Genomic DNA, 12,378 nt, shown 5'->3' with positions numbered 1-12,378 from the left:
TACTCGATTGGTTAATCGACATTATGAAAACAAAAGATTTTCAAATACCGCTACCATCACAAAATTTGTTTACTACTAAATTATTTCAAAAAATGGTTCATATGGCTCTGAGCACTATGGGACTTAAGTGCTGTGGTCATCAGTCCCCTAGAACGAAGAACTACTTAAACTTAACTAACCTAAGGACATCATTCACATCCATGCCCGAGGCAGGATTCGAACCTGCGACCGTAGCGGTCACGCGGTTCCAGACTGCAGCGCCCAGAATCGCACGGCCACTCCGGTCGGCACTAAGTTATTCATTTAGCGACATATTTCGAGGTGATACCACATCATCATACTATAGCAGCATCACAAAAACATTTAACGCAAGTGTATACAGATGTTAAGGTTTCTTTACATGACTGATGTGATCATCTTTGGTCCTGTTGCGTGGTAGTCTTTTTGTAATGTGCTGAAGTATCGCTATTTCCAAGGCTCCCTTGGACTGCATCACCGTTGTTCACAAACTTCACAAGGGTGACTTTAAGACACGCTAACACAAAACAACACAGCAGTCTGCTGATTTGTTTTCTATTAGCGCGTTTAAAAGTCACGCTTGTGAAGTTTGTGAACAATGGTAAAAAAGTACAATAGAACCATGGAAATAGCGATACCTCAGCACATCACAAGATGATTGCCACGTCACAAGAACAAAGACGATCACAGTAGCCATGTAAAGAAACTTTAATATCTGTATGCACTTACGTTAAATGTTTTGTAATGCCACTTCAGTCTGATGATGAGGTAGTACACCGAAACATGTCGATGAATAAATTATTTAGTAGTGAACAAATTTTTTGACTGGTAGCGATATTTGAAAACCTTTTCATATTTCTGAAACAGTCACGGTCGCTTAATGGTCATAATCGCTTCAAATTAATCGATATTATTTCCTATAACCGTTAATTTTATTTTCTTATTTTCTCTCGCCTAATTCTTCACTATATTGTTGCACTTTTAACCAGCACAATACACACAAGGGATTTTGTTAATATTCTGTCAGTTATTGAGGTTTTTAGCAATGGAGAGTTAAAAAGTGCAAACAGACTTGTTTTCAGCTGCAAGTTTTTCTCCTGTGCGTGGCGTTCACATGTGCTGATTCGAAACGAAAACGTGAATATAATTCGTGTCACGTTTAATAAGAGTGACGCTGTCAAGAACCTGCGGCCTAGAACGCGCGCCAGGTGGAAGAAAGCTAGTTACTGTGAGCCGCCCCGGTTGTGAGCAGCCGTCGTTCTGGAGATGGACCAAGGAGCGGCAGCGGTTGGCCGACAGCTAATCTGCTTTCAGAACTTAACACTTTCCCACGGAATTCCAGAGCTGGCCCAACACAAAGAAAGCCCATAACTTTCCTTTACAGCGTTCCTTCTTAGCGCACCAAGAACATAATTCCTCATGACCCCGGCGTGCCTCCTTTGATGTTCTGAGATCCACTTTCGTAACAAGAAAGCTCAGACAGCTTTTCAAAAGGTACTTTCAACTGAAGTAATTACTGTTCAAAAAATGTTGGGAATTCCTCGCGAAACAATTTTCGACATAAATTTTTATAACAGTGGTAGTAATAAGTAACGACAATAGTCTACACGATTAAACGATATCTACTCGTGTGAACAGCTATTAGGTATTACATTCAATCCATTTTCACGTGATATATCTTCCGTGTACTGTGGTTCAATCCCCTAAAAAGCACGAGATAGAGCTTCAACGTTTCTTTACACGGAAAGAAAAGCGAATGTATCCCAATAGAATGAAATAATTGCACTGAAATAAGCTAAATATCGGCACTCACTTGTTGAAATAAACTACAGACTGTCTGAAAAATTTAAGCCGTACACTAGACGAGATGAAGACACGCATGAAAATAATCTGAAACAAATCCTATCAGTCTCAGTCAACTGAAGAACTAGGCCGACTGCCAATGAAATCGGATAAAATTTGGCGCTATGAAAGTTGTGGTTATGGATTAAAATGCATCTGCCCAACACGAAGAAAAATATTATTCCTTTTTCCACTTCAGCTTTGTGTACTGCCTGACAGCTCTACTAATTTTTTTTCTTTTTAATTCATTTTGTTCGATATTGTTCGTTGCGTTTGGTCTGGGCGGACATCACAAGACACCCGTTCAAGTACATCGTTGATTCTTTGACTCAGTTTTTTTTATTACAGAGAGCGCGCAGCCCTCTCACCGAACACACTGAGCTACCGTGCCGGCATCAACTGAGCTACCCAAGCCCGACTCACGCCCCGTCCTCACAGCTGTACTTCTGCCAGTACCTCGCCTCCTACCTTCCAAACTTTACAGAAGCTCTCCTGTGAACCTTGCAGAACTAGCACTCCTGAAAGAAAGGATATTGCGGAGACATGGCTCAGTCACAGCCTGGGGGATGTTTCCAGAATGAGATTTTCACTCTGCAGCGGAGTGATATATAAGGAAGTTTCATATCAGCGCACACTCCGCTGCAGAGTGAAAATCTCATTCTGGAAGAAAGAAGAAAGCTAAAAGATTGATGGATGCTTTATTTCCCTCCTGCAACGAATAGCCGTTACAAGAAAATAGGGGAGAGCCGAAATGGTAATCACCAGGGAAAGGTCCTCAGATGTTGGCACGACAATTATAAGGAACGATCAAAAAGATTCTGTTCTAAGGCCGTACAGTCCGGAATCGGAATTTTAACCAGGTAAAATCGCCGTGAGCGTTGAGGAAACCACACCACCGACGCACTAGTTTGAAGATACCCGTTTGGTGAAACAGTCCCCTGTTCAGTGAAGAAGTCCGGAACTGCCTACTACACATCCTCGTCCGACAGCAATCGTGGACACTTCAAGGAGTTTTTTAAAGCACCGAAGGCGTGATTATCGCATGGGAGAGATAAGGACTATAGGGCGGGTGCTCCAGTGTCTCTCACATGAGTTGGTGTAACCTCTCCCTCCTTCGCAGATCGCCCGGCGTCCTATGTCGAATCATGGCCAGCACGGAATTGGCACACCATTCTACAATGACGATTTTCGACAGACATGCTGCCCCGTAAACGTTCTTTATTCTCCGATGGATGTCTAACGATATTTGACTTTCTATAGCGAAGAAAAGAATAACAACACGTTTGTCCTGTTTGGTCATATTTGATAATAGCGTCGTCACATTTCACATCACCGTCTTTACTGAACACACCTTGGACAGATACAAATGCAACACTTACCTCTCGTCTACATGTTAGTGGTTATATACCCGCATCGGAATCGCGCTCCGTTACATATACGCCACAGTAACACCCTCAAACGAAAACAAGACCCTTATACATATAATCTCCACATTCGAACTCTACTCCAGCCCACCACCAGCAGTGGAGGGTGAATCTTTGACAAAGTCAGCCACTTTTGCTGTCGAAACGTCAGAAAAACATCATCAAATAAACGAAGATCCCGTGGTGAAAACAGACACGCTACACGTAAACAAGTGGCCACAAGACCCTCAACCAATCTGCACTTTCGGTTCCCAGGTTTCCAAATCATCTAAAGCTACAGACTTTGTTGTCTACATTTACATACTGAAAGTCTTCGTATGGTATGTGGCAGAGGCGGCATGGCGGTAAGCGTCATAGTTTCCTCTCCTCACTGCGGTGCAATGACTCAGTAAAACGTTGTGCCAAATTTATGTTTTTCATTCACGAGACATGACGATAGTTCCTGACATCTGAGGTGCCTTTTAACTTTGCAAAATTGCATGTACACTCTAAGCCAAAAAAAAAAGACCCACTACGAAAGAATTATCCGAATGGGACGCAAACCGGTAACTGTGATGCATATGTGCAGACAAACAAATGATTACAATTTTAGAAAAGTTCTGTTACTTATTCAAGATAAAGAGCTTCACAAACTGAGCATGTTAATAATTCGTTGAGCCAGCACTGGTCCTTATTCAAGCACTTATTCGGTTTGGCATTGATTAATAGAGTGGTGTCTGTTCTTTCGGACATGCCCGAAAGAACAGACACCATATCCATATAAGTACATATATAGTTCTGGCGATACCGGCCATAACCTTCTTCTTATGTGCGGATGCACACATATTCCCCGAACTCTTACGGGACTTGGAAGAATGTCTTCCACGAGTAATGAGTGGGTTGGGGTTGGGACACTACGTATGTAGTGTGTGGACATGCAAGGTGAGAAGGTGAGACTCGCGGGAGGCGCGCGCGAGATAGTCCCCGCAGTCCCACTATAATTTGTGCCCTCGGTGGCTCAGATGGATAGAGCGTTTGCCAGGTAAGCAGAAATCCCGGGTTCGAGTCCCGGTCGGGGCACACATTTTTCACCTGTCCCCGTTGATCTATATCAACGCCCGTGCGCAGCTAACGGTATTAATGTAATTCTGATTTCGTCCATATAAGTGTATAGTCCCGCGTCAGTCTTACAGTTAATGTTTACGTGGATGGTTTGATTTTATATATTGTTGATACAGCAGTGTAAATAACACGTTGGAGCTACATCTCTGTGGTGCCATATGCCTGAGAAATCAGCAGAATTGGCGATAGGTGTTTATAGCAACTTCACATCGCAATGGAGATTCCTACTTGACAGCTGAAACCCTGAAGTTGAATTAGTGATTTCTAAATGTACATTAGGGAAGTAAAAATGCTGTTGATAAGACAGTAGTCGGACTTTACTTTCAAGTTCTCCTTTTTATTTTACTGTCACCGTCGGCCGAAGTGGCCGTGCGGTTAAAGGCGCTGCAGTCTGGAACCGCAAGACCGCTACGGTCGCAGGTTCGAATCCTGCCTCGGGCATGGATGTGTGTGATGTCCTTAGGTTAGTTAGGTTTAACTAGTTCTAAGTTCTAGGGGACTAATGACCTCAGCAGTTGAGTCCCATAGTGCTCAGAGCCATTTGAACCATTTTACTGTCACCGTCTTGATAAAAATAGCCACTGTGGTTAAGAGAAAATTTTTACTTTATTTTGAAAATATTGCCTAAATTCTTAACGTTTCTTTTTTTATCGCTAATATGTATTAAATCCATTCCATAAATAATACTACCAATACTAACAACTTTCTTGAAATATTCGTTTGTGAAATCTACCATAGACATGTGGCATCGGTTACGAGACAACAATGAAAATCGCGTTATGTTTGTCCGACTATGTATGTTAATATCGGCCGTTTAAATAATAAAAGAGAAATTTCACGCAGAATACTTCAAAAGTTTGTTATTCGACAATATGAAATGCTATTTAAGTCATTTTTTTATTTTACAAGGCAAAGCCGCTCAAATATACGTGTAATGTCAGAGAAATCTGCAGGACATCGTAGACGGAGCAAGGAAAATGGGGGAACGAACTACATTTGTTCGCTGCGTATCTGCGTTCACTTTTTTAAGGCCTTTTTCGCTAGCCTGGGCTGCTTCTATGCGTTCCACGAACACGCAGCAGCCCTGCCCTGGCTCGCGCTTGAGGTAGTCCACGCATTACGCCGCTTGGTAATGAAGGAAGTTTTGCCAGGCTCGCGGAATATATATAAGCCGCTTCCGTTATTAACTCTTAATCGAACCCCTCCCTGTTACCTTGTGCAAACACTGTTGCAGCGGACGCAGGTCTGGACAGGTATTCCCTGTGCCTCCGGTCCACTTACCGCTCGCTTGCCACCTACTTCATATACACACTTCGAACAAAGCACTACGAAGAACGTGAGCAACAGCAGGAAGGATATATGCCACAGAAACTAGGCACAACATCTCAAGAGGTGTTTTATTTACCAAGCAGGAGTAAAACAAACTGCTAACTGATAACTGCTTGCTTCAAACTCCTCATTCCGGCCGTGAAATACGATGCCGAGGTGATGCTGTATCGTCCTTTGCCACTGGTGTCATTTGGATGCAGTATATAGGGAGATGGAGTCAACACAACGCTTTCCCAGCCCTTGCCAGCTTTCCATACCTTGGAGCCAATACTTCTCCTTTCTTGGCGTCAAGAGGATGAGAGGATCCTGTTCGTGTCTTTCCACCAAGGAACATCCCTGGTACGAACGGGAATTTAATTCGAGCCTTCCGCATGGCAGACATACGCGCTGGTTACTCAGACTCGCACGCGCACTGTTGTTTACTATGAGGTGTTAAATAGTTTTCGTAGAGATGGTATGCTTTTCAGATATAGAGATGTGCAGCTGATGATGTACAATATATCCTGTTAACTCCAGGAACAACTGAAATGTACTGTAGTTTCAGAGTCAAAGATCAATATAAATTGTATTAACGGACTGTTACGCTGATTTTTGGTAAAACATTTTATACACTACTGGCCATTAAAATTCCTACACCACGAAGATGACGTGCTACAGACGCGAAATTTAACCGACGAGAAGAAGATAATGTGATATGCAAATGATTAGCTTTTCAGAGCATTCACACAAGGTTGGCGCCGGTTGCGACACCTACAACGTGCTGACATGAGGAAAGTTTCCAACCGATTTCTCATACTCAAACAGCACTTGACCGGCGTTTCCTGGTGAAACGTTGTTGTGATGCCCCGTGTAAGGAGGAGAAATGCGTACCATCACGTTTCCGACTTTGATAAAGGTCGGATTGTAGCCTATCGCGATTGCGGTTTATCCTATCGCGACATTGCTGCTCGCGTTGGTCGAGATCCAATGACTGTTAGCAGAATATGGAATCCGTGGGTTCAGGACGGTAATACGGAACGCCGTGCTGGATCCCAACGGCCTCTTATCACTAGCAGTCGAGATGACAGACATCTTATCCGCAAGGCTGTAACGGATCGTGCAGCCACGTCTCGATCCCTGACTCAACAGATGGGGACGTTTGCAAGACAACAACCATCTGCACGAAAAGTTCGACGACGTTTCCAGCAGCATGAACTATCAGCTCGGAGACCATGGCTGCGGTTACCATTGACGCTGCATCACAGACAGGAGTGCATGCGATGGTGTACTCAACGACGAACATGGGTGCACGAATGGCAAAACGTAATTTTTTCGGATGAATCCAGGTTCTGTTTACAGCATCATGATGGTCGCATCCGTGTTTGGCGACATCGCGGTGAACGCACATTGGAAGCGTTTATTCGTCATCGCCATACTGGCGTAACACCTGGCGTGATGGTATGGGGTGCCATTGGTTACACGTCTCGGTCACCTCTTGTTGGCATTGACGGTACTTTGAACAGTGGACGTTACATTTCAGACGTGTACGACCCGTGGCTCTACCCTATTCGATCCCTGCGAAACCCTACATTTCAGCAGGATAATGCACGACCGCATGTTGCAGGTCCTGTACGGGGCTTTCTGGATACAGAAAATGTTCGGCTAGTGCCCTGGCCAGCACATTCTCCAGATGTCTCACCAACTGAAAACATCTGGTCGATGGTGGCCGAGTAACTGGCTCGTCACAATACGCCAGTCACTACTCTTGATGAACTGTGGTATCGTGTTGAAGCTGCATGGGCAGCTGTACCTGTGCACGCTATCCAAGCTCTGTTTGACTCAATGCCTAGGCGTATCAAGGCCGTTATTACGGCCAGAGGTGGTTGTTCTGGGTACTCAGGATCTATGCACCCAAATTGCGTGAAAATGTAATCACATGTCAGTTCTAGTATAATATATTCGTCCAATGAAAACCCGTTTGTCATCTGCATTTCTTCTTGGTGTTCCAATTTTAATGGCCAGTAGTGTATATTAACCACGCGACACTGGAATAATGTTTTAAAGAATTTGTTATTTTACATACTGATTTTTGACTGGTAGGCCATCGAGAGTTGAAAAAAAAATAACAAATACGTGTGACTGCGAAATCAAATATCTTAAAGTAGTGCAACTAAAGAGTTCTTAGTTGGTTCCAAAGATGAAACTTGTTAATCTTTGACTGAAATGAAATAGATTATTTCAGTAAAAATACGAGATAAAATTTTAGGTTAAACAAAATATATGACCATTAAATATTGAAGTATGACACAATTTACGGCAATCGTTCTAAGTATCGCGTACGCAAACTATAAAACGGCAGTGCATTTGGGGAGCTGTCATTTGTACTCAGGTGATTCATGTGAAAAGGTTTCCGACCTGATTATGGCCGCACGACGCGAATTAACAGACTTTGAACGCGGAAATATAGTTGAAGCTAGACGCATGGGACATTCCTTTTCGGAAATCAATAGAGAATTCAATCTTCTACTATCCACAGCATCAGGTGTGTGCCGAGAATACCAAAGTTCAGTAATTACCTTTCACTACGGACATAAAAGCAGCTGACATCCTTCACATAACGATCGAAGGCAGCGGCGTTTGTATTGAGTTGTGAGTGTTAACAGACAAGCAACATTGCGTGAAACATCTACAGAAATAAATGTGGGACGTACAACGAACGATCCGTAGGGACAGTGCGCCGAAATTTGGTGTTAATGGTTATGGTAGCAAACGACCGACGCGAGTGCCTTTGCTAACACCACAACATCGCCTGCAGTGCCCCACCCTGACTCGTGACCGTATCGGTTGGACCATAGATGACTGGAAAACCGTAGTCTTTAATGAAAATGAGCGTTTAGCGTCATTGGCTGGAGACCCCTTGCGGGGCAGCTCCGGCCACCATGGTGCAGGTCTTCTTACATTCGACGCCACATTGGGCGACCTGCGCCCCGGATGGGGATGAAATGATGATGAAGACAGCACAACACCCAGGCCCTGAGGGGAGAGTCTCTATTTCCGCTGGTAAGGGCTGATCGTAGGGTTCGAGTGTGACGCAGTCTCCAAGAATTCATGGACCCAGTTTGTCATCAAGGCATTGTGCAAGTTGGTGGTGGCTCCACAATGGAACGAGCCGTTTTTGCAGGGAATGGGCTGGGTCATCTGGTCAGATTGAACCGATCATCGACTGGAAATGATTATGTTCGCCCATCTAGAGACCATTTGCATTCATGTTCCCAAACCACGGGGAAATTTTCATGGATGACAGTGCACCATGTCACTGGACCGCAATTGTTTGCGATCCGTTTGAAAAACATTTTGAACGATTTGAGCGCCCGACATTCTTATCGAACATTTATGGGATGTAATCGAGAGGTCAGTTCGTGTACAAAAATCTTCAACGGCAAGACGTTCCCAATTATGGGCGACTATATAGACAGCATGGCTCAGTTCTTCTGCAGGGGACTTCAAAGGAGTTGTACAGTCCACGCCACGTCAAGTTGCTGCGCTACCCCGGGAAAAAGGAGGTCCGTTACGATATTAGGAGCTATCCCATGACTTTTGTCATCTCAGTGTATAGTGAAATTGATGACATTTTCCAAGGGAAGACTGATCAAAATAATCTTAAAGTATCCCAGGACAATATTACCTTATTCATTCATCCACTTGGAACAAGACAGTCATAAAAATCCCGAGGACAAGATTATCTTGTTCAGCCATCCTCTTGGAACATGGTAATTTGTCATATAGTTCAATATTTGGAAGAGCAGTTGAACGGAATGGACAGTGTCTTGAAAGGAGGATATAAGATGAACATCAACAAAAGCAAAACGAGGACAATGGAATGTAGTCAAATTAAATCGGGTGATTCCGAGGGGATTAGATTAGGAAATGAGACACTTGAAGTAGTAAAGGAGTTTTGCTATTTAGGGAGTAAAATAACTGATGATGGTCGAAGTAGAGAGGATATAAAATGTAGACTGGCAATGGCAAGGAAATCGTTTCTGAAGAAGAGAAATTTGTTAACATCGAGTATAGATTTAAGTGTCAGGAAGTCGTTTCTGAAAGTATTTGTATGGAGTGTAGCCATGTATGGAAGTGAAACATGGACGATAACCAGTTTGGACAAGAAGAGAATAGAAGCTTTCGATATGTGGTGCTACAGAAGAATGCTGAAGATAAGGTAGGTAGATCACGTAACTAATGAGGAGGTATTGAATAGGATTGGGGAGAAGAGAAGTTTGTGGCACAACTTGACTAGAAGAAGGGATCGGTTAGTAGGACATGTTTTGAGGCATCAAGGGATCACAAATTTAGCATTGGAGGGCAGCGTGGAGGGTAAAAATCGTAGAGGGAGACCAAGAGATCAATACACTAGGCAGATTCAGAAGGATGTAGGTTGCAGTAGGTACTGGGAGATGAAGAAGCTTGCACAGGATAGAGTAGCACGGAGAGCTGCATCAAACCAGTCTCAGGACTGAAGACCACAACAACAACAACAGTTCAATATTTAATGTGTCACGTATTTTACCCAACCTAAATATTTTATATCGCATTTTCACTGAATTAACTCCTTTAGTTTCAGTCATACATTAGCCACTGTCAGCTTAGCAACTAATTGAGATGCTCTGTAGTTGCACTATTTTAAAATCCTTGATCCACAAAAATTTCACAGCCTCACGTATTTATGTTTTTACCTGACGAAGGCGTAACACCTAAGAACCTGTTTGTAAAACATTAGATATCGTTGAATATTTACCAGTGGCGTGTGTTCTTTCATTGATAATGACTAGAAATCTTGATTATACACTGTCATGAAATAAAGTGTCTCGTGAGATGTCTGTACTTTAGGACTACATATGAAAGCAACGCGAACATTTCTCGAGACAGTTGTGAAAGGTTGTGCATTTTTTAGATAAAAAGGTTCTTTCGTTTATTGTAATCCCATTTTAGGTCCTGAGTTTTTCCATTCCTGAAGTGCGTTACTTGAAGGTCTGAGAAATACATATCTGTGACTACCACTACTAAATGATGATGATGTTTGGTTTGTGGGGAGCTCAACCGCGCGGTCATCAGCTCCCGTACGAAGTCCCAATTGTTACACAGTCCAATTTTTTCACGGTCCACTCTAGCCACTGCCCAAATGATGATGCTGAAATGATGAGGACAACACAAACACCCAGTCCCCGGATAGAGAAAATCCGCAACCCGGCCGAGAATCGAAGCTGGGACCCCGTGATCCAGAGACAGGAACGGTAGCCACTAGACCACGAGCTGCGGACACCTATGTGAGGCTAGGTTGCAACGCCAGACGATAGTAGCGAAAATCAGGAAGACGGATCGACGATTCCGGCAACAACGCAGTTAATCCTGAAAGTAGATAAATGTAACGTGTTACTCATAAATAGACGGATGAAATCATCACTGTTGAAATACACTATTGATTATAAATAAGTGGAAAACAGTAACAAACGTAAAATAGCTAGGAGTAACCGTGCAGAACAGATAAAGGGGAACGACAACATAAAACTAATTGTAGGTAAACAAAAGTCATGCTGAGATTTGTTGGAAGAATCTCAAGAAAATGCTATTCATCCACGCAATGGGGTTACAAAACACACTTTCAGCTGATTCTTTAGTATTTCTCGTTAGTCTGGAAGCCTTCCCGAATTGGACTGATGTAATACTAGCAGAAGCTCCAAGAAGAGCGACGCATTTTGTAAAGGGACCATTTAGCAAGCACGAGAGTTGTACGGACTTTCTGCGGTGGCAGACGCTACAAGAGAGGCGTTGTACAACATGGAAAAGCTTAATATTAAAAGTCCGAGAGAGAATATCCCAAGAGGAGTCAGGCAACATATTACTGAATTCCAAACCCCTATCGTGAAATACAGAGGCCTACCAAAACTTACTGCCGTGGTTCTTTTCACACACCATTCACAAATGGAACAGAAAATGGTTGTAGTGATAGTGTAAACTGAAGCACCATCGCAGAGTCTAGACGTAAATGTAGATTGGCTTTCTCTCGGGCAGATCTTTTAGTCACTGCTGTGATTGGTATTAGATTTCTGGTGTGAAGCAGTAGACCTGAGGCTCATCCACTGTAATAAATTATTGCACTAAGTTAGTTGGATTTCTTTCAGAACTTTCGTAGCATTTCTGAGAATTACTTCGTATTTTGTTGTGGGCCAATGTTGAACAACATGAGGAGCATTGAAGTGAAAACGAAAGAGATGGTGAAAAAGGAGATAAACTGTTTATTATTTCAAAATTATTCCCCATAACTGTTAATACTTTTATCCCACTGTGACAAATCGGTCAGTGTCTTCATGGAAAATGTGCGCAGTTGCCTACAGTAATCTTGCCCTACTACACATCACTATTAAAATTCACTGTCTCTGCACAAGTTTTGAAAGCTTCGAGAGAAGTAAGATATGCAAAAGGAAAACTTTTTACTTATCTTCATTTTCTCTTGTTGTTGCCTCCAGTTTTTGCGCCTAGGGGTACATTCTTGCGGCTGACATTTTGATTTAACGTTGTGGGTTCCTGGTGACTAAATAGCTGATGAAGATTTGCGTGTACTACTCTTGAATTTTATTCTGGTCACTTTTTTCAATATCACACCGTTTTTACAATTTCCACTTAATAT

General features: G+C 42.9%; 1 non-coding gene across 1 annotated transcript; it reads left to right on the top strand.

Moving 5' to 3' along the window:
• Positions 1–4,269: 4,269 nt before the first annotated feature.
• On the top strand, positions 4,270–4,343 carry Trnat-ggu. The gene has a single exon. It is a non-coding gene; the product is annotated as a tRNA-Thr (tRNA).
• Positions 4,344–12,378: the final 8,035 nt, after the last annotated feature.

The sequence above is a fragment of the Schistocerca americana genome, chromosome X (genome assembly GCF_021461395.2).
Source record: "Schistocerca americana isolate TAMUIC-IGC-003095 chromosome X, iqSchAmer2.1, whole genome shotgun sequence".
NCBI lineage: Eukaryota > Metazoa > Arthropoda > Insecta > Orthoptera > Acrididae > Schistocerca > Schistocerca americana.
The sequence above is the reverse complement of the archived record's forward strand: the minus strand, read 5'-3'. Positions and strand labels throughout refer to the sequence as shown.